Raw genomic sequence first — 23,064 nt, 5'->3', positions numbered from 1 at the left:
AGAATTACTTGACATATTGGAAAGAATTAACAAAAAAAATGAGAGGGAGACTTTGAGCCAACCTCATTTGACGGAAAACACCACAGTACCCCCAGTGAAAACACCACAGTACCCCCAGTGAAAACACCACAGTACCCCCAGTGAAAACACCACAGTACCCCCAGTGAAACACCACAGTACCCCCAGTGAAACACCACAGTACCCCCAGTGAAAAAACCACAGTACCCCCAGTGAAAACACCACAGTACCCCCAGTGAAAACACCACAGTACCCCCAGTGAAAACACCACAGTACCCCCAGTGAACCCCCCCCCCCCCAGACCAAAGCAGTGTGAGCGTGTGTAATCATGCGCTAGTATTGCATGAGTGTGTGTCGTACATAGATCATACTTGCAAAGCACCTTTGTCCAAGAAGTTGTTCACGTTGAAGAGGGTGTTTCTAGAAGCCAGATACTGGATAAGACGCTGACAAAAACGGAAGGAAAAAAGAAAGTATCAGTTCATTTTTTTCTCTCTCCATTTTTCTGGAATTTCTGACTAAAGAGGGTCCAAAGATCCCATGGTTGCGTCCAAAATGGCAACATATTCACTACGTAGCACACTACTTTTAACCTGCGCCCATAGGCTCTTATATAGGGAATAGGGTGCTATTTGAGACACATCCCATCTTTTCAAGTATCAACATGGACTAGATTCAATTGGCAGGGGTGAGGAACACACATACACACACAGGGTTGGGAATTCCCGGAAAAGAGGAGCGCTCTGCTGAGACATGAGCAGTCTGGAACATCAACGTTCCCGGCTGACGTTCCCCATCTATCCCAGCGTTCCTAGTTCTGACGGAGCGTCTCGGAATGCGGAGGATTCACGCTACGCTTGCCGACACGCTTGCAATATCCGTCACACTTCCGTGACAGAGAGAGAGAGAGACAGTTTATTGTCTAAGAAAACTGAAAAGAAGGAATAGAAACGGACTTTCATCATATTCTCTCTCTCTTCAGCATTTCTCAGAGCAAGGAGGAAGAGGTTGTCATGAGGTTTTTTTAAGGACTGGTTTAAGAGCCGAGAAAATGTGCTCTGCGGATTGGGTGTGTGTCTGTGTGTGCGTGCGTGTGTGTGTTAGCTAACTAAGCATTTGGCCTGTGGTAAAGTAACTTAGTTTAAAGCACTGGCCCAGGCTGTTAAACTTCTTCACCCCCTTTCTGCTTCCCACTATACAGAGAATAGGGTGTCATTTGGACGCACCCCGGAGTGGTTTTATTTGGGGACATTTGGTCACTTTATTGCCGTAGAGAACGTGGAGTGTGCGTGCGTGCGAGAGAGAGAAACAAGCCTAAAACAGGTCAGTTCACTCGGAGAGAGAGAGAGGAAGAGAGAGAGAGAGGAAAGAGAGATCGGGGGAAAGAGAGAGAGAGGAAAGAGAGAGCGGAGAGAGAGAGAGGGGAGAGAGAGAGGAAAGAGAGAGAGAGAGAGAGAGGAAAGAGAGAGAGGAGAGCGAGAGAGAGGGGAAAGAGAGAGAGCGGAAAGAGAGAGAGAGCGGAGAGAGAGAGAGAGAGGAAAGAGAGAGGGAGAGAGAGAGAGAGCGGAAGAGAGAGAGAGAGCGGAGAGAGAGAGCGGAGAGAGAGAGCGGAGAGAGAGAGAGAGAGAGAGGGAAAGAGAGAGAGAGAGAGAGAGAGAGAGGGGAAAGAGAGAGAGAGAGAGAGAGAGAGAGAGAGAGAGAGAGAGAGAGAGAGGGGAAAGAGAGAGGGGAAAGAGAGAGAGAGAGAGAGAGGGGGGGGAAAGAGAGAGAGAGAGAGAGAGGGGGGGAAAGAGAGAGCGGAGAGAGCGGAGAGAGAGAGGGGGGGGGAAAGAGAGAGCGAGAGCGGAGAGAGCAGGAGAGAGAGAGGAAAGAGAGAGCGGAGAGAGAGAGAGAGAGAGAGAGAGAGAGAGAGAGAGAGAGAGAGAGAGAGAGAGAGAGAGAGAGAGAGAGAGAGAGAGAGAGAGAGAGAGAGAGAGAGAGAGAGAGAGAGAGAGAGAGAGAGAGAGAGGGGAAAGAGAGAGTGCAACAGGACCACAGACTGGCTATACAACACAATTGGCCCAGAGCTCATGTGATCTGTAGATTAGGGAGAATTCATCAGTAGAGCTTTCATTGGAGCGTTCACTCAACTTGATTAAATTCAATTGATATGCATCAAATGGGTTGAATAGTTCCAAATAGGAAATCAGGGCAAGATGGAGACATGGGAACCTATGCACATCCACAGACTGCAGATAGATGAATGGATTCAGAGGAGACGGTGGGGAGAGGAGGGGAAGAGAGGAGAAGCGGAGAGGCCTTGAAACGGATTCAGAAACAGTCCACAAGCCCATCAAATAATTCATGTTCGAATAACGTGTCAGAGAAAAACTAAATATATTATTAAGACTGAGTCTTCAATGAGAAAGCCCTCGCTCTAACTAACCACTCTCTCGTTCAGTCTCTCTGCATTTCTATCTCTCCCTTTCCGTCTCTCCCTTTCCGTCTCTCCCTTTCCGTCTCTCTCCCCCTCTCTGGTTGAATTCCAAAACTTTAACAAAAAACAAACTAGCTATACAATCAATCCTTCTCCTTCTCTAGCGCTCCTCCTCCTCCTTCTCTAGCGCTCCTCCTCCTCCTTCTCTAGCGCTCCTCCTCCTCCTCCTCCAGCGCTCCTCCTCCTCTAGCGCTCCTCCTCCTCCTCCAGCGCTCCTCCTCCTCCTTCTCTAGCGCTCCTCCTCCTCCTTCTCTAGCGCTCCTCCTCCTCCTCCTCCTTCTCTAGCGCTCCTCCTCCTCCTCCTCCTTCTCTAGCGCTCCTCCTCCTCCTCCTTCTCTAGCACTCCTCCTCCTCCTCCTTCTCTAGCGCTCCTCCTCCTCCTCCTCCTTCTCTAGCGCTCCTCCTCCTCCTCCTCCTTCTCTAGCGCTCCTCCTCCTCCTCCTCCTTCTCTAGCGCTCCTCCTCCTCCTCCTTCTCTAGCGCTCCTCCTCCTCCTTCTCTAGCGCTCCTCCTCCTCCTCCTTCTCTCTCTCTCTCTAGTTCAGTCTCTTTGGGCAAATCCCTTCAGTCATCTTTACCCCGTGTCCTGTTTTCAAAACTATATATATATATTTTTTTTTTTAAAGACCCAAAGGCATTGCCGTTGCTGCTTGCGATTTTTGTTAAAGTAATTAGACTCAAAGTTACAAACAAAAAAAGGCGAGAAAGGAATGCGTGTTGAAAGAAAAGTATGTGTGTTTCTTTAGGAGAAGGTTTGCAGTTACCACGGAAACCAAAGAGCACCTCCCAACAGAAGTTGTGATGTTAACTGAAAAAACACACAATCCCACCACACACACGACGTAGTACCCCGTGGATTTAATCAGAGGATAGTGAGACAAAGTTGGAGTGGTAGGATAGCTGACTGACAGAGAGAGGGTTAGGGTAAGATATATGACTGAGAGAAAGGGTTAGGGTAGGATTTAGAGCTGAACCCATTTAGTCGACTGGTCGATTGTCTGGTCGATAGGCTGTTGGTCGAACAAGATTTCTTAAGTCGAGCAATAGCAAAAAATATATAGAATTTCATGGTGTACAAGACACCTGCCTGATTGCCGCATGTCTGAGTGGACTGATCCATTGTGGAGGCCTGTCTGAGTGGACTGATCCATTGTGGAGGCCTGTCTGAGTGGACTGATCCATTGTGGAGGCCGTGGGGAAGGCAGTCCATCACTAAGACATGTCCTACTGAAATTGTACACTGAACAAAAATAAAACGCAACATGCAACAATTTCAACGATTTTACTGAGTAACAGTTCATATAAAGGAAATCAGTCAATTAAAACGTATATATTAGGCCCTAATCTATGGATTTCACATGACTGGGAATACAGATATGCATCTGTTGGTTACAGATACCTTTAAAAAAAAATAGGGGCGTGGATCAGAAAACCAGTCAGTATGTGGTGTGACCACCATTTGCCTCATGCAGCGCGACACATCTCCTTCACATAGAGTTGATCAGGCTATTAATTGTGGCCTGTGGAATGTTGTCCCACTCTTCAATGGCTGTGCGAAGTTGCTGGATATTGGCAGGAACTGGAACATGCAGTCATACACGTCGATCCAGAGCATCCCAAACATGCTCAATGGGTGACATGTCTGGTGAGTATGCAGGCCATGGAAGAACTGGGACATTTTCAGCTTCCAGGAATTGTGTAAAGATCCTTGCGACATGGGGCCGTGCATTATCATGCTGAAACATGATGTGATTGCGGCGGATGAATGGCACGACAATGGGCCTCAGGATCTCGTCACGGTATCTCTGTGTATTCAAAATTGTTAAAGATAAAATGCAATTGTATTTGATGTCCGTAGCTTATGCCTGCCCATACCATAACCCACTCTGTTCACAACGTTGACATCAGCAAACTGCTCGCCCACACAACACCATACACTGGGTCTGCCATCTGCCCGGTACAGTTGAAACCGGGATTCATCCGTGAAGAGCACACTTCTCCAGTGTGCCAGTGGCCATTGAAGGTGAGCATATTCCCACTGAAGTCGGTTACAACACCGACCTGCAGTCAGGTCAAGACCCTGGTGAGGACGACGAGCATGCAGATGAGCTTCCCTGAGAAGGTTTCTGACAGTTTGTGCAGAAATTCTTTGGTTGTGAAAACCCACAGTTTCATCAGCTGTCCGGGTGGCTGGTCTCTGACGATCCCGCAGGTGAAGAAGCCGGATGTGGAGGTCCGGGGCTGGCATGGTTACACGTGGTCTGCTGTTGTGAGGCCGGTTGGACGTACTGCCAAATTTTCTAAATCAACGTTTGAGGCGGCTTATGGTAAAGAAATTAACATGACATTCTCTGGCAACAGCTCTGGTGGACATTCCTGCAGTCAGCATGCCAATTGCACACTCCCTTAAAACATCTGCGGCATTGTGTTGCACATTTTAGAGTGGCCTTTTATTGTCCCCAGCACAAGGGGAACCTGTGTAATGATCATGGTGTGTGGGCTCATCAGAACTACCGTTGACCTGTATGATGACAAACCCCACACACAAACACACAGATGTTGGTGGACAAATCTGTACGACAGGGTCAATGATGCAGCCAAACATTATGACTCACTCTTAGTGGCACTGATCTAAACCCTTACACACACACACACACACACACACACACACACACCACTTTCTACCTCCTCTATCGATTAGTAACGGACCATTTATTCTAGACGATGTATTTCCCCTGAAGGCAGAAGGAAGGGAGAGAGGGAGGGATGGATGGAGAGAAGAGAGCTGGTCAGTGGTGCGAGTCGGACACCTACATTATAAACGTATTATTACCACACAGGACCAATATGCAAACTAGAACAAGGGGTTCACACACCATTCGAGGAAGTACAAGCTTTTGTAACTCCCCTGACAATCTGTAACTGATTGTAATGCTGGAATAAAATGCTGCATTTTCCACTTCTACAACTTGCAGAGCAACACTAATCAAAAGTCTTTGTGTGTGTGCGTGTGCGCGTGTGTGTGTGTGTGTGTGTGTGTGTGTGTGTGTGTGTGTGTGTGTGTGTGTGTGTGTGTGTGTGTGTGTGTGTGTGTGTGTGTGTGTGTGCTCGACATTAATGCTTGTCCTCTTTTCCAGGACAAGCAAAAACATTTTACGGAAAACATCATAGATTTAGAGTGCCTTCAGAAAGTATTCACACCCCTTTACTTTTTCCACATTTTGTTGTGTTACAGAGTGGGATTAAAATGGATTGAATTGAGATTGTGTCACTGATCTACACAAAATACTTTTATTTGTAGAACATTTTAAGAAATTAATAAACAATTCAAAGCTGAAATGTCTTGAGTCAATATGTATTCAACCCCTTTGTTATGGCAAGCCTAAATAAGTTCAGGAGTAAAAATGTGCTTAAGAAATCGCATAATAAGTTGCATGGACTCATTCAGTGTTCAATAATAGGAGTAAAATGATTTGAATAATTACGCCATCTCTGTACCCCACACATACAATTAATTATCTGTATGGTCCCTCAGTCAAGTAGTGAATTTCAAGCACAGATTCAACCACAAACACCAGGGAGGTTTTTCCAGTGCCTCGTAAAGAAGGGCACTGATTGGTAGATGTGTAAAACATTAAAAAGCATTAGCTGAATATCCCTTTGTGCATGATTAAGTTATTAATTAGGCTTTGGATGATGTATCAATACACCCAGTCACTACAAAGATACAGGCGTCCTTCCTAACTCAGTTGCCAGAGAGGAAGGAAACTGCTCAGGGATTTCACCATGAGGCCCAATGGTGATTTTAAGACGGTTACAGAGTTTAATGGTTGTGATATTAGAAAACTGAGGACGGATCAACAACGTTGTAGTTATTCCACAATACTAATCTAAATGACTGAGTGAAATAAAGGAGGCCTGTACAGTATAAACATTTTCCAAAACATGCATCATGTTTGCAACAAGGCACTGCAAAAAAATGTGGCAGAGAAATGAACTTTATGTCCTGAACACAAAGCCTTATGTTTGGGGCAAATCCAACGCAACACATCACTGAGTACCACTCTTCATATTTTCAAGCATGGTGGTGGCTGCATCGTCGACAAGGACTAGGGAGTTTTTTTATTTTTATAAAAGGAAACGGAATACAGCTATATGCACAGGCAAAATCCTAGAGGAAAACGTGGTTCAGTCTGCTTTCCAAACAGACACTGGGAGACTAATTCACCTTCAGCAGGACAGTAACCTTAAACACAAGGCCAAATCTACACTGGAGTTGCTTACCAAGACGATATTGAATGTTCCTGAGAGGCCTAATTACTTAAATCAGCTTGAAAGTCTATGGCATGACTTGAAAATGGCTGTCTAGCAACGATCAACTTGACAGAGCTTGAAGAAATATTGTACAATCCAGGTGTGCAAAGCTCTTAGAGACTTACCCAAAAAGACTCAGAGCTGTAATCGTGCTTCTACAAAAGTATTGACTCAGAAGTGTGAATACTTATGTAAATTAGATATCTGTATTTCTTTTTCAATACATTTGCAAACACTTCTAAAAAACATGTTTTCACTTTGCCATTATGGGGTATTGTGTGAAGAAGGGTGAGAAAAATCAATTTCATCCATTTTGAATTCAGGCTGTAACACAACAAAATGTTGAATAAGTGAAGGGATATGAATACTTTCTGATGGCACTGTAAGTCGCCTTTTTTTTTTTATATATCACAATATCAATCACAATTTCTCCAATCAGAATTGGATCAGAGGCCAACATTGGAATAATATTAAAATAAATGTTTCAAGTACATAAATAAAAAAAGCCTACAGGTCAAAGTGTAGGTCATATGAATATTGGCTACAGCCTCATGTCCAAACCGATGCTGACATGAGGGAGGACCCATAAAATGTAGCCAAACTTTAAATTAGACTTAATTACATATTAGGCTAAACACCAGTCATGTTTGACAAATATAATGAAGGATAATTAACATTAACGTCTAAAGGCTTGATTCTATCCACATACTCGAGGCATGGTTAATTCAGATCAAAATGGTCACATCACCCACCTCGAATCTGAGCAGAGGCGGTCAGCATTTTGAAACGATTTAACCATAAACGTAATTGTTTAAAACCTGGACATTTGTCATTTTATGAAGCATGTCTTACCTTGTTTCAAAGTAGCCTAGAGAAAATACGACCATAGAAATGAAATAATTATTTTATAAAACACTTAATATGCCATTGAAACCAGCATTTTTCTCATGATCAATTCAATTTTCAAATCAACTTTATTTTATTGTCCAGCAACCAAAGGCATAATCCCAGTCATATTAGTGACCCATGCTAGTCAATGCATCTTTAGATCTCCTTTCATAACCTCTAATGGATATTTTCATCTTGTTGAGCTTATAATATGAATAAATAAAAAAAAATACATTTTAATCTGAACCGTCTGATTTGTTGCATCAGCCTCATTGTTGAATCTTCCCCTTTTTTTTTTTTTTTTTGTTGACTTTTTTTGATGTGCAGTGGGTCTGTAGTCTCAGAACTGCCCCAGAGTCCGTTTTGACGGTATAAATATTTTTCCCCCACTGACGACTTGAATTTTCAGCACTGGAGGGAATTATTTTTAGCATTTTGAGGACAAGTGACTTGAGCTTTTAGACAAGTAAAAACACCTGTCCTACTTGTCTGAAGGGCTAGTGGCTAAAAATGGTAATGTCAAGCCCTGGTGTGTGTGTGTGTGTGTGTTCATCCTGCTGGGCTGGGCCAGCCTGGAGCTCCGAGATTGGGTGTTTGTGCTTTACAGATAAGGGTACACACACACACATCTCTGTCCTCCCCTCATCATTCCTGTACACCCCACCCCACCTCGTGTCCACCCTGCCATTGAGTATGCAATATAAGCCGTGTGTGCGCACAAGGTCGCTAGATTATTGTGCTTGGCAACCTCCATTAGTCAGTTTGACCCTACACACGATAACAGATTTCTCAGAGCTCTCCTCAATCTCCCCTCTGACATAACAGTCACGGTCAACACCTTTCTACAGCCTTTTTATTTTCTCTGACACACCCGCCTTTTCGTACCCTCTTCCCCGCTCTCGCTAACTCTCTGCCTTCCTCTCTGTCTCTCTCCATCTCCCTCCTTCCTCTCTCTCTCTCTCCTTCCTTCACTCAATCCCCTCACGCTTTGTCATTTTCTATCTCATCCATCTCTCCCCCTCCCTCCTTCACTTCCCTTCTCTCCCCCATCCTTCTCTTTCTCCTCTATTTACTCCATCTCTCTCTTCCAGGGTTATTAGTAGTTGTATTGACGACACAATCTTCCAGTGGCATCACTGAAGCAGATTGGCCCATTCTCTCTCCTCCTTTGACTCGCTCGCTCGCTCCCTCTCTATTTTTGCTTTCCTTTCATTTTCTCCCCCTCCATTCTCTCTCTCCTCCTCTACCTCTTTCTTCTAGTAACGTCACTGAGGCAGATTGGTCCATTCAGTATCTGGGACAGCAGGGAGGTGACTCATAGTGTTAGTATAGTTTATAAAACGGGTTGTTTGGATCCTGGATGCTGATTGGTTGATAGCAGTGAGTTATAGAACCGCAATCCCAGCATTCTCCGGGTAATGCTTGTTAAAGACATGCTCCGGAACATTGGCGACCACTAACTCTTTTTTTAACCTCCCGCTTTGGGCTGGATGTGTCAGTGTGTAGTTCATACATGCATAATCTATGAGCATAATTACTGTCTTGCCTCAATTAGCCACAAAGCCTCTAGTTTGAAAGGGACTTTTTCTGGAAGCTGTGCTGCGCCATTTTCCCTTCATTTTCCCTCACGTGGGCCAGCACCCTAACAATTAGAGTTCAACCAATGAGCATCATGTGAGTGACAGCTAGCAAGAGGCACATCATGCATACATAGCAGAGGGAGCGAGAGAGAGCAATGACGGGGTGCACATATCTGCATATAATGTGACATTGTATGCAGTTTTTGGGGACCACTTTTGGCTCGTGAGCGCTATTTTCAGCAGTACTACAGTTAACAGTTCCATTATATTTATCAATACCCATCCACAGTCTCACAGCCCAGCCAGTCAACATTTGACAGTTTTAAAGCTAGTTTCCGGAAATTCTAAAAAAAAATTGTCACGGGGCTGAGAGTAAATATTGCATTTTGTGATTTTTTGGAGTGTTTACTTATTTTTTGCACGAAATGTATCCGCTATCATTTCTTATTACAGACAATAACTTTTGAACATCAGATCGGCAGTTACTAACCTCAATTCCAGCTTCAACTTTGACTCATCAGCCCAGGGCTCTTTGTAAAATTCCGACCCAACTTTCCGTGACAGACTGACCAGGGGAATCCAGGTGAAAGCTATGATCCCTTACAGATGTCACCTGTTAAATCAAGCAAGCATACAAGGCCCTCCCTCGTCCCCCCTTCGGCAAATCAGATCATGACTCTATACTCCTGCTTCCGGTCCACAAACAGAAGCTCAAACAGGAAGCACCCTTGACGTTCTCCGTAGAGAAATGGTCCTCCGTATCGGACGCTATGCTACAGGACTGCTTTGCTAGTGCTGACTTGAATATGTTACGGGACTCCGGCGACAGCGTCAACGAGCTAACCACCTCAGTCACCGACTTCATTTGGCAATGCGTTGTTGACGTTGTCCCCACAGTGAAGGTTCGCTACTTCCCCAATCAAAAGCCCTGGATTAACACGGAGGTAGGCGCTAAGCTAAAAGGACAGGGCTACCGCACACAGGGCTATCGCAGACAACCCCGAGGCTACGACAAGGACGCGAACAAGACGTCCCGCTACGACCTCCGCAGAGCCATCAAACAAGCAGAAGGACAATATAGGAACAAGGTGGAATCCTATTACACAGATTCTGACGCCCGCCGCATGTGGCAGGGGGCTACAGTCCATTATGGATTACAAAAGGAAGACCCCAGCCGTGATCTGCCCAACGATGCCTCTCTACCAGACTAACTCAATGCATTTTATGCACGCTTTGACAACAACAACATCAAGCCTTGCATGAAGGCCCCCCGCCATCCCGGGGTACTGGGTGATCTCACTCTCCGACGCGGGTATGGTTTCGAATTAGTGTTGTCAAAATACCAGAATTTTTGACTTTGATACTGATACCAGGATTTGTATCACAATACTCGCTACCATCACGATACTCGATATCAAAACGATACCATAGCAAAAAAAAGAATGCATTTTAGCCAAAGTCACAGAAAGAAACTCAGCTACTGCTGTTCAATCGTTGGGCATCTTTTAAGTTCAATATCATTACATTTGTCATTTTATGTAAATCTTTGCATTAATGAATCAAATCATATAATCAATCAATTAGACTTTGTTTTTACCAATCTAACAACATAATGGTAACATATATTTGAATGGTAAATCTATTGATAAACTGTGTAAATGAAGCTGCAGCCTAGGCCTATACACAATACAGGTGAATGCATATTCAATACGAGTGTGTGCATGCATTGAGTTTTGAGCTTGTTTTGGCTGATTTCATGGGGCTACAGATGACAAAAAAAATGTGTTTCCCTTCCATTTGTGACTTATTTTATTGTACTGATCAACAACATTTGCATAGAAGTAGCAATCTCTTTAACCCAGTAATGACATTCACAAGCTTTACACACACACAGTCAGTTGGATGAGGAAGGAGACGTGAGGCAGAGATACTTTTCTTTTCTTCAGTATCTCTGCGTGAAGGAGACAATTAAGGGAATTAATAAAGTGTGAAAATAAGCATATTTTGTATTATGGTTTGCATATCACAAAGTAGTGAATTCATGTTAGCTTTAGCTGTCAGCTAGCAAGGAAAGTTAGCCTACAAAGCTGGACGCTACCTGTATCTTCTTTTATTGTAAATTGTTCTAGCCTGTACGGACATTGTTTTGCAAACAGTAATTAACAGTTTCAACATTTCCACCGTGTTACGTTACTCAAGTATGTAAACTTGTGTGCCGCGTGAACGTGGCGCTAACCTGATGCCGCCCAGACTCCCAGTGCAGTGGTTCCAGATCTATCTCTAGCGATGACTAAGTGGAGCATGCAAGAGAAATGCACAGTGTGCGCACGCTAAAGGGGATATTGGCTACACTGATAAGACTTGATCCTCAAAGTCAGTACATACGACGTCAGACATTTGACAGAAGTACTGAAAGTAACACATTCTAGTACCAAACTCTTTTTTTTCCATGTTCTAGTATTGGTATACCATGCAGCACTATTTTTTTAAATCAGGTCAACACACGCAAACATGCAGGGCCGGATGGTATTCCAGGGCGCGTTCTCAGAGCATGCGCAGAACAGCTGGCAGGCAAATTCACGGTCATTTTCAACCTCTCCTTGTCCCAGTCTGTAACCCCCACAAGTCTCAAGCTGACCACCATCATTCATGTTCCCCAACAACTCTAAGGCTTCATGCCACAATGACTACAGCCCTGTAGCACTCACCCACCTAGATAAGAGGAATACCTACGTGAGAATGCTGCTCATTGACTAAAGCTCAGCGTTCCAACACCCTAATCCCCTCTAAACTCGTCACCAAACTTGGGACCCTGGGACTGAACACCTTCCTCTGCATCTGGATCCTGGACTTACTGATGGACCGAGCCCAGGTGGTGAGGGTAGGAAACATACCCTCCGCCACGCTGACCATCAACACGTGGTGCTTAGTCCAAAACCATCATCAAGTTTGCTGACAACACGACGGTGGTAGGCCTGATCACCGGCGACGATGAGTCAGCCTACAGGGAGGTGGTCAGTGACCTGGCAGTGTGGTGCCGGGACAACAACCTCTCCCTCGACGTCAGTAAGACCAAGGAGCTGATCGGGCACTACAGGAAACAGGGGGGCGAGAACGCCCCCATCCACATCGACGGGGCTGCAGTTGAGCGGGGCGAGAGCTTCTAGTTCCTCGCTGTCCAAATCTCCATTATCTTAAAATGGTCCACAGGCACAGTCGCGACTGCGCCTTTTCCCCCTCGCGAGGTTGAAAAGTTTGGCATGGGCCCTCACACCCTCAAAAAGTTCTACAGCTGCAGCATTCAGAGCATCTTCACTGCTTGGTATGGCGATCGCCTGGCGCTACAGAGAGTGGTGCGGACAGCCCAGCACATGGGGCTGAGCTCCCTGCAATCCAAGATCTCTATATCAGGCGGTGTGAAAGGAAGGCCTGGAAAATTGTTAAAGACCCCAGCCACCCAAGCCATAGACTGTTCTCTCTGCTTCCGCACGGCAAGCGGTACCGGAGCAACAAGCCTGACATCAACAGGCTCCTGAACAGCTTCTATCCCCAAGCCATAAGACTGCCTAATGGCTAACTAAATGGACTATCTGCATTGACCCTTTTTTTTCTCAAATTGCACTGACTATGCACACTCACACTCCAACACACACACACACACTCATATTCATACTGACTCTACACACTCACACTCCAACACACACACACTCATACTGACTCTACACACACACACACTCCAACTCCAACACACACACACACACACACATATTCATACTGACTCTACACACTCACACTCCAACACACACACACACACACACACATTCATACTGATTCTACACACTCACACTCCAACACACACACACACACACTGACCCTCCAACACAGACACACACACATATTCATACTGACTCTACACACACACACACACACAATGATCATATACACTGCTGCTACGTTTTATCATATATCCTGATATCTACCCCTACCACTCCATAATCCCCGCACATTGTAAATATGGTATTGGCACTGACCCTGGAACTGACCCTGTATGTAGCCTCTCATATTCTTCTTATTTCTGTGTGTTTTTTGTTCTACTTTACAGTACTGATATTGATTACTGCATTGTCGGGAAAGAGCCAGCAAGAATGGCATTTCACTGTACTTGTGCACATGACAATAACTTGAAACTAATTTCCTGCAATTGAACACATTTTGCCATGGATTATACCATGTTCTATCGGAGTTACTCAAACATAACATCTAAAATTGGGGCCCCATGCCATGACATTTTGGGGAATTTTAGATTGACTGTCTAGTTTTTATTTTGATGATTGTTAGTTCTCAAAGATTCTCATTTAAAAATGATATAGCTCCATTATCTTTTCTGCATACTTTATACATGGTTTTAGTCGTTCAAGTTTACACTGCTGCTGCTAAATGAATATAGGGGAAACTGCATCACTCCATCCTATTTCATCACACCCTCTCCCCCGACCTTACTGTCACGCCCTCCATAATTCCATCCTCTTTCCTAAGTCTCTCCATCCATTTCTTTAACTCCATCTCACCCCTCTCCATCTCTCTCTTTCGCCCTTCGCCTGCTCCCATCCCATCTCCCAGTCTACCCTCTCTAGAGTAACCCTGTTCAGGCTCCGGTGCAGTATAGTACAGTCAGCAGCCAGACTTCCAGACTCCCAGGAGGGGGGGCCCAGTAACCTGAGTAACCGTGGCCAGGATCAGAGCACCTGATGGGGGCTTGAGGGGCCCTCGTTCTCCCTCTGTGTCACTCTCTTCAGCTCATTGTCTAAGGCTTCCTGTAATGTGTTTGTTTTGGTACACTGAGGCCTGCCTACACTCGCCAGCCACACACACACACAAGCTAGACGCGTGTGTACATGCATGTCCGTGTACAACAGGAAAACACCCTTGATCTAGAAAGATATTGACTATTACATTCTGCATAGGAATGGAACTGTCCAAGGAACTGTTTCTGGGCAGCTGTAGAGAGAGAAGTACAGGTGAAGAATGGATAGAGTATTGATACTGAGAGGGGGAGAGAGCATGCGCGCGCAGGGGAGAGCCAGCCAGAGCGAACGAGCCAGAGAGAGCGAGCGAGCCAGAGAGAAAGAGCGAGCCAGAGAGAAAGAGCGAGCCAGAGAGAAAGAGCGAGCCAGAGAGAGCGAGCGAGCCAGAGAGAGCGAGCGAGCCAGAGAGAGCGAGCGAGCCAGAGAGAGCGAGCGAGCCAGAGAGAAAGAGCGAGCCAGAGAGAAAGAGCGAGCCAGAGAGAGCGAGCGAGCCAGAGAGAGCGAGCCAGAGAGAAAGAGCGAGCCAGAGAGAAAGAGCGAGCCAGAGAGAAAGAGCGAGCCAGAGAGAAAGAGCGAGCCAGAGAGAGCGAGCGAGCCAGAGAGAGCGAGCGAGCCAGAGAGAAAGAGCGAGCCAGAGAGAAAGAGCGAGCCAGAGAGAAAGAGCGAGCCAGAGAGAAAGAGCGAGCCAGAGAGAAAGAGCGAGCCAGAGAGAATGAGCGAGCCAGAGAGAAAGAGCAAGCCAGAGAGAATGAGCGAGCCAGAGAGAAAGAGCGAGCCAGAGAGAAAGAGCGAGCCAGAGAGAATGAGCGAGCCAGAGAGAAAGAGCGAGCCAGAGAGAAAGAGCGAGCCAGAGAGAATGAGCGAGCCAGAGAGAAAGAGCAAGCCAGAGAGAATGAGCGAGCCAGAGAGAAAGAGCGAGCCAGAGAGAAAGAGCGAGCCAGAGAGAATGAGCGAGCCAGAGAGAAAGAGCGAGCCAGAGAGAAAGAGCGAGCCAGAGAGAGCGAGCGAGCCAGAGAGAAAGAGCGAGCCAGAGAGAGCGAGCGAGCCAGAGAGAAAGAGCGAGCCAGAGAGAGCGAGCGAGCCAGAGAGAAAGAGCGAGCCAGAGAGAGCGAGCGAGCCAGAGAGAGCGAGCGAGCCAGAGAGAGCGAGCGAGCCAGAGAGAGCCAGAGAGAAAGAGCGAGCCAGAGAGAAAGAGCGAGCCAGAGAGAAAGAGCGAGCCAGAGAGAGCGAGCCAGAGAGAAAGAGCGAGCCAGAGAGAAAGAGCGAGCCAGAGAGAAAGAGCGAGCCAGAGAGAAAGAGCGAGCCAGAGAGAATGAGCGAGCCAGAGAGAAAGAGCAAGCCAGAGAGAGCTGAGAGACAGGGTAAGATGGGCCTTCTACGCCATCAAAAGGAACATAAAATTCGACATACCAATTAGGATCTGGCAAAAAAGACTTGCCCTTTATGGTTGTGAGGTCTGGGGTCCGCTCACCAACCAAGAATTCACAAAATGGGATCACAGAGATCCACAAAGAATTCGAAAACAAACCCAATTTTGATAAACTCCCTTATCTACTGGGTGAAAAACCACAGTGTTCCATCACAGCAGCAAGATTTGTGACCTGTTGCCACAAGAAAAGGGCAACCAGTGAAGAACAAACACCATTGTAAATACAACCCATATTTATGTTTATTTATTTTCCCATTTGTACTTTAACTATTTGCACATTGTTACAACACTGTATATATACATAATATGACATTTGAAATGTCTTTATTCTTTTGGAACTTCTGAGTGTAATGTTTACTGTTAATATTTATTGTTTATATCCCTTTTGTTTATTATCTACTTCACTTGCTTTGGCAATGTTAACATACGTTTCCCATGCCAATAAAGCCCTTTGAATTGAATTGAATTGAGAGCCCGAGCGGGAGAGAGCCCGAGCGGGAGAGAGCCCGAGCGGGAGAGAGCCCGAGCGGGAGAGAGTCCGAGCGGGAGAGAGCCCGAGCGGGAGAGAGCCAGAGCGGGAGAGAGCCCGAGCGGGAGAGAGCCAGAGAGAGCCAGAGCGGGAGAGAGCCCGAGCGGGAGAGAGCCCGAGCGGGAGAGAGAAGGAGAGAGGGCGCGAGAGAGAAAAGCTTGGCAGGTGTACAGTATAAACCTCGGGTGAAGAATTAATGGAGTATTGATACTGGGTAGACTAAAACTAAACTCTACAACACAGTGCTGCCAACCAATCCAATCAAGACCAACACTATGGAATGGAGATTGGGATCCCTCTCTTTCTCCATGGTTCATTGTTTTGATCTCTCCCTCTTGCTCCATCTTTCTCCCTGCTCCATATCCTTCTTTTGATCCCCCTCTCTCTTTCTCTGGCCAGAGGACGTCTTAGAAACAACAGCATAAGAGAAAGAGGAAGCTACAAGAACGCTTACATCATCCTCATATGTGGAAATGTGCTTCTTGCTAAACTAGGGTGACAAGGTCCAGTGCCATTTCTACGGAGTCGTCACAGAGTTGAAACAGTAAAAGTAGCTGACGTAATCATTATCAGTACAGTGGATGTTCTGCCCTCTTATCAAATAGAACATTTACCAGGAACACATTTCTCAAGAGCTCAACGCAGGCGTGGACTGAATTTAAAATGATCATTGAGAATACTATTGAAGGCCTTTGGGAGTGTGTTTTCACTTACCTCATTGCCGTACATCATGAGGTGGTGTGTAGCGATCAAAGCTTTAAAGACCACCACCCAGCTACTATTGGCTGTCCTCTCAAACAGGGTGTCAGCCAGCTGGGGGACCGACACGTTCATCTCATTGGTGCAGTGGATCAGGTCTGGAGGAGACAGAGAGAGACAGAGTAAGAGTTTAAGACACAAACACATGGAGAGACAGATGGAGAGAGAGACAGATGGAAAGAGAGACAGATGGAGAGAGAGACAGATGGAAAGACAGACAGATGGAGAGAGAGAGACAGATGGAGAGAGAGACAGATGGAGAGAGAGACAGATGGAAAGACAGACAGGCACACACACAGATAGAGCCAGAGATCCAAACACGGACAAGAGAGAGGGTGGTGAGATCAGGGCCTGTATGCAGTTTAGATAGGGAAATCGAGGACAAGGAACGCTCTCACTCTCTCTCAGATACACACACACTCACAGCGGTGTGACAGTGGACCTGAGCAAGTTAGAAATGAAGGACAAAGAGGGTAATAGGGGATTTCACTCACACAAACAGAGACATCAAACATAGACTAGTACAAATTGGCCTTGGTGAGTTAAGGACATTTGATACAATGGATGGGGGCCTCAACATTTCAATTTGTTTCTTTTAGCCTAATATTGGAAGCCCCTAGAAACCTACCCCATCAAATGCAAATGAGAAGAAATCATAGAACGAGACCTTCCAATTCCAAAGCAACAGGGCTGTGACGATAGCAGTACCGCAATATTTTTTCCATGGCAAAAAGCAAAACACGAAGCAGACCACAATCTTCGGTCCTTTAAAAACCTTCTGTATGTAAAATATTGTGCTATAGTTTGGAAAATAAATAAAATGTGACTACGGATGACAACATAATGATGTTTGTTTCCAACATTAGGGCAGTTTTCGTTTCCTTGCCATGATACTAATGAGTGTCGCGATACTGGTGTCGTCCCGGCCCTACAAAGCAATGTTCTGTTCTACATCGGCTGTTCCATTTAGATCATTCTATTGATAGTATGCGTATTGCATCATCCCTCTGCATGGGTCACACGTCTCCTTCTTATGCACCACAACAACAACTTTCACGGCCACTAGGGCTGTCACCGACTAAAAAAAACATCTGTTCTTTCGACCAATCGATTGGCCGAGATTTTAAAACGTGTATTTTTCCATAGATAGAAACATCCTATGTGGTTTTAATCAAATCAACTATATTCACTGAGCTTGTCTGATGCGTTAAGCACACTGTTTGATTAAATAATTAAGACACACAAATGACTAGAGGGAGTCCGACCAACAATTGATTTGATTGTACACTGGGCTCAGAATTGCTGCGCTGTGTAAAATAAAAAAGACAGCCAGTGACTGTGTGACTATAATTCAATCCTCCTGATTCCTGCTTACAAGCAAAAACTAAAGCAGGAAGTACCAGTGACTCGCTCAATACGGAAGTGGTCATATGACGGGGATGCTACGCTACAGGACTTTTTTGCTAGCACAGACTGGAATATGTTCCGGGATTCATTCAATGGCATTGAGGAGTATACCAACTCAGTCACCGGCTTCATCAATAAGTGCATCGACGACGTCGTCCCCACAGTGACAAATATCCCGACCAGCTGCCATGGATTACAGGCAGCATCCGCATTGAGCTAAAGGCTAGAGCTGCTGCTTTCAAGGAGCGGGACACTAATCCGGACGCTTATAAGAAATCCCGCTACGCCCTCAGACGAACCATCAATCAGGCAAAGCATCAATACAGGATTAAGATTTAATCCTACTACACCGGCTCTGTCGCTCTTCGGATGTGGCAGGGCTTGAAAACTATTACGGACCACAAAGGGAAACCCAGCCGCGAGCTGCCCAGTGACGCGAGCATACCAGACGAGCTAAATGCCTTTTATGCTCACGTCGAGGAAAGCAACACTGAAGCATGCATGAGAGCACCAGCAGTTACGGACGACTGTGTGATAACGCTCTCGGTAGCCGATATGAACAAGACCTTTACACAGGTCAACATTCACAAAGCCGCGGGGCCAGACGGATTACCAGGATGTGTACTCAAAGCATGCGCGGACCAACTGGCAAGTGTCTTCACTGACATTATCAACCTCTCCCTGACCGAGTTTGTAATAACTACATGTTTCAAGCAGACCTGCCAAAATTATTACCGCCCCGTAGCACTCATGTTGGTAGCCATGAAGTGCTTTGAAAGGCTGGTCATGGCTCACATCAACAGCATCATCCCGGATACCCTATACCCACTCCAATTCGCATATCGCCCCAACAGATCCACAGATCGGGCCGCCCCCAGGTGGTAAGCGTAGGCAACAACACGTCTGCCACGCTGATCCTCAACACTGGGGCCCCTCAGGGGTGCGTGCTTAGTCCCCTCCTGTACTCCCTGCTCACCCACAACTGCGTGGCCAAACACGACTCCAACACCATCATTAAGTTTGCAGTCGACAACAGTGGTAGGCCTGATCACCGACAACGTTGAGAGCCTATAGGGAGGAGGTCAGAGACCTGGCAGTGTTGTGCCAGGACAACAACCATTCCCTTAATGTGAGCAAGACAAAGGAGCTGATCGTGGACTACAGGAAAAGGCGGGCCGAACAGGACACCATTAACATCGACGGGGCTGTAGTGGAGCGGGTCGAGAGTTTCAAGTTCCTTGGTGTCCACATCACCAACAAACTATCATGGTCCAAACACACCAAGACAGTCTTGAAGAGGGCACGACAAAGCCTATTCCCCCTCAGGTGACTGAAAAGATTTGGCATGGGTCCCCAGATCCTCAAAAAGTTATACAGCTGCACCATCGAGAGCATCCTGACCGGTTGCATCACCGCCTGGTATGGCAACTGCTCGGCATCTGACCGTAAGGCACTACAGAGGGTAGTGCGTACGGCCCAGTACATCACTGGGGCCAAGCTTCCTGCCATCCAGGACCTACATACTAGGCGGTGTCAGAGGAAGGCCCAAATAATTGTCAAAGACTACAGTCACCCAAGCCATAGACTGTCCTCGCTGCTACCGCATGGCAAGTGGTACCGGAGCGCCAAGTCTAGGACCAAAAGGCTCCTTAACAGCTTCTACCCCCATGCCATAAGATTGCTGAACAATTAGTAAAATGGCCACCCGGACTATTTACATTGACACCTCCCCCCCATTTGTTTTTACACTGTTGCCACCCGCTGTCTATTATCTATGCATAGTCACTTTATCCCTACCTACATGTACAAATTACCTCGACTAACCTGTACCCCCGCACATTGACTCGGTACCGGTACCCCCTGTATATAGCCTTGTCATTGATATTTTATTGTGTTACATATTTAGCTTTACTTTAGTTTATTTGGTAAATATTTTCTTAATTCATTTTTAACTGCATTGTTGGTTAAGAGCTTGTAAGTAAGCATTTCACATTAAGGTCTACGCCTGTTGTATTCGGCACATGTGACAAATAAAGTTTGATTTGATTTGACTAGCACCCGTTGGCTCTCTCTCCTCCCTGCTGTAGTGACCCCCACAGTGTTTATCGCGCTGTCCGTGTTGCTGAAGCTGCAACATAATTACAGCCATTTCTGACTGAAAAGTTGTGTTACAGAAATTCCTCATTTGTTTAGGGAAAAATATTCCCTATCCCTTTGTTCTCTTTACGTGACACATGTACGCATCGCATCCACTAAAGACATCTCTGTCGACCAACAGCCTATCGACCAAATAATCGACCAGTTGCCTAAATGGGGTCAGTCCTAATGGCCACCAATTAGTACTTGTCCACCATGAAAAGTGAATGTGTTTTTTTAAAATTGTATTCTTACCCCTGCTGTCTCCTCCCACTCGCTCTCCCAAATCCCTCCCTCTTTTGTTCAACAACACGGGTACAGACTACACACACCCACCTGGTAACTTTGGAAACACTAATTCATTCATCTGTAGCATCTCTCTCTCGCATATTAACATGTATATTGGGCAATGGGTCCAGGCTACATTAGGATTTCAGTGTGATATGAAAATGAATATTTAAGCAATAAGGCCAGAGGGTGTGTGGTATAACGGCCATTCTAAACTGGGTGGTTCGAGCCCTGAATGCTGATTGGGGTATGACAAAACATTTATTTGTACTGCTCTAATTACGTTAACCAGTTTATAATAGCAATAAGGCACCTCGGGGGTTTGTGATATATGACCAATATACCACGGCTAAGGGTGTTGCATCGTGCCTAAGAACAGCCCTTAGCCGTGGTAAATTGGCCATATACCACACCCCCTCGGGTCTTATTGCTTAAATATACCGTACCGAGGCTAAGGGTTGTTCTTATGCATGACACAATGTGGAGTACAGCCTGGATACAGCCCTTAGGCGTAGTATACTGGCCATATACCACAAACCCCCGAGGTGCCTTACTGCTATTATAAACTGGTCACCAACGTAATTAGAACAGTAAAAATAAATGTTTTGTCATACCCGTGGTATACCACGGCTTCCAGCCAATCAGCATTCAGGGCTCGAACCTCCCAGTTCATAATTAGTAATAAAACATGGGATCACTCTTTCCCAGAGCATGTTTCTGTCATTATACGCAGCAGAGCTGAGCAAGACCTGTTTAACAAAACCAATTTCAGATTTCTGTACTCTCTCTCTTCCCCATCTCATCACAGTCTCTTCCCCAGTCTCTTCCCCAGTCTCTTCCCCAGTCTCACCCCAGTCTCTTCCCCAGTCTCACCCCAGTCTCTTCCCCATCTCTCTCCCCCTCTTCCCAGTCTCTCTCTACCCCTCTTCTCCCAGTCTCTCCCCCTCTTCCCAGTCTCTCCCCCTCTCCCCCTCTTCCCAGTCTCTCTCTCCCCCCTCTCCCCAGTCTCTCTCCCCCCTCTCCCCAGTATCTCCCTCTCTTCCCAGTCTCTCTCTCCCCCCTCTCCCCAGTCTCTCCCCCTCTTCCCAGTCTCTCCCCCTCTTCCCAGTCTCTCCCCCTCTTCCCAGTCTCTCCCCCTCTCTTCCCAGTCTCTCCCCCTCTTCCCAGTCTCTCCCCTCTCTTCCCAGTATCTCTCCCTCTTCCCAGTCTCTCCCCCTCTTCCCAGTCTCTCCCCTCTCTTCCCAGTCTCTCCCCCTCTCTTCCCAGTCTCTCCCCCTCTCTTCCCAGTCTCTCCCCCTCTCTTCCCAGTCTCTCCCCCTCTTCCAAGTCTCTCCCCTCTCTTCCCAGTCTCTCCCCCTCTTCCCAGTCTCTCCCCTCTCTTCCCAGTCTCTCCCCCTCTTCCCAGTCTCTCCCCCTCTTCCCAGTCTCTCCCCTCTCTTCCCAGTATCTCTCCCCTCTCTTCCCAGTCTCTCCCCTCTCTTCCCAGTCTCTCCCCAGTCTCGCCCCCTCTTCCCAGTCTCTCTCTCCCCCCTCTCCCCAGTCTCTCTCTCCAGTCTCTCCCCTCTCTTCCCAGTATCTCCCCCTCTTCCCAGTCTCTCCCCCTCTTCCCAGTCTCTCCCCTCTCTTCCCAGTCTCTCCCCCTCTTCCCAGTCTCTCCCCCTCTTCCCAGTCTCTCCCCTCTCTTCCCAGTCTCTCCCCCTCTTCCCAGTCTCTCCCCTCTCTTCCCAGTCTCTCCCCCTCTTCCCAGTCTCTCCCCCTCTTCCCAGTCTCTCCCCTCTCTTCCCAGTCTCTCCCCCTCTTCCCAGTCTCTCCCCCTCTTCCCAGTCTCTCCCCTCTCTTCCCAGTCTCTCCCCTCTCTTCCCAGTCTCTCCCCCTCTTCCCAGTCTCTCCCCTCTCTTCCCAGTCTCTCCCCCTCTTCCCAGTCTCTCCCCTCTCTTCCCAGTCTCTTCCCAGTATCTCCCCCTCTTCCCAGTCTCTCCCCCTCTTCCCAGTCTCTCCCCCTCTTCCCAGTCTCTCCCCTCTCTTCCCAGTATCTCTCCCTCTCTCTCACTCTTTTTCTGCACTTGTGTTTTTTCATCAGGATTGTGAAAGAGAGAAGAGCTGATTGGGTCCTGGGGGACCTGGTCTGAGTGTGTGTGTGAGAATGTGTCTATGCAAACGTGTGTGTGGCGTGTGTGTGTGTGGCGTGTGTGTAGCATGTGCGTGTGGCGTGTGTGTAGCATGTGCGTGTGGCGTGTGTGTGTGTGGTGTGTGCATGTTCGAGGCGTGTCTGCTGTAATGTAGGGGATATGTGCTGACTTAATCAAAAGGGGGTGGAAACACATTTGGATGCCATTGATCACAGTCAGAGTCAGTCGTCTTAAACGGAGGGAGGAGGGAGGGAGACAAAAGAGACGGGGCAGATGGAGAGAGAGAGAGAGAGAGAGAGAGAGACAGC

The 23,064-nt window shown here is 46.8% G+C and overlaps 1 pseudogene across 1 annotated transcript in view; it reads right to left on the bottom strand.

Moving 5' to 3' along the window:
* Positions 1–23,064, bottom strand: part of LOC311113084 (phosphatidylinositol-binding clathrin assembly protein-like) — a 42,110-nt pseudogene that overhangs the window by 5,838 nt on the left and 13,208 nt on the right. The window contains exons 2-3 of the transcript XR_014615931.1: positions 16,752–16,894; positions 401–464 (exon numbers count right to left, since the gene is read on the bottom strand). The product of XR_014615931.1 is annotated as a phosphatidylinositol-binding clathrin assembly protein-like (transcript). The remainder of the gene's footprint in view (positions 1–400; positions 465–16,751; positions 16,895–23,064) is intronic.

Source organism: Coregonus lavaretus (assembly GCF_964263955.1).
Source record: "Coregonus lavaretus genome assembly, chromosome: 39".
Taxonomy (NCBI): domain Eukaryota; kingdom Metazoa; phylum Chordata; class Actinopteri; order Salmoniformes; family Salmonidae; genus Coregonus; species Coregonus lavaretus.
The sequence above is the reverse complement of the archived record's forward strand: the minus strand, read 5'-3'. Positions and strand labels throughout refer to the sequence as shown.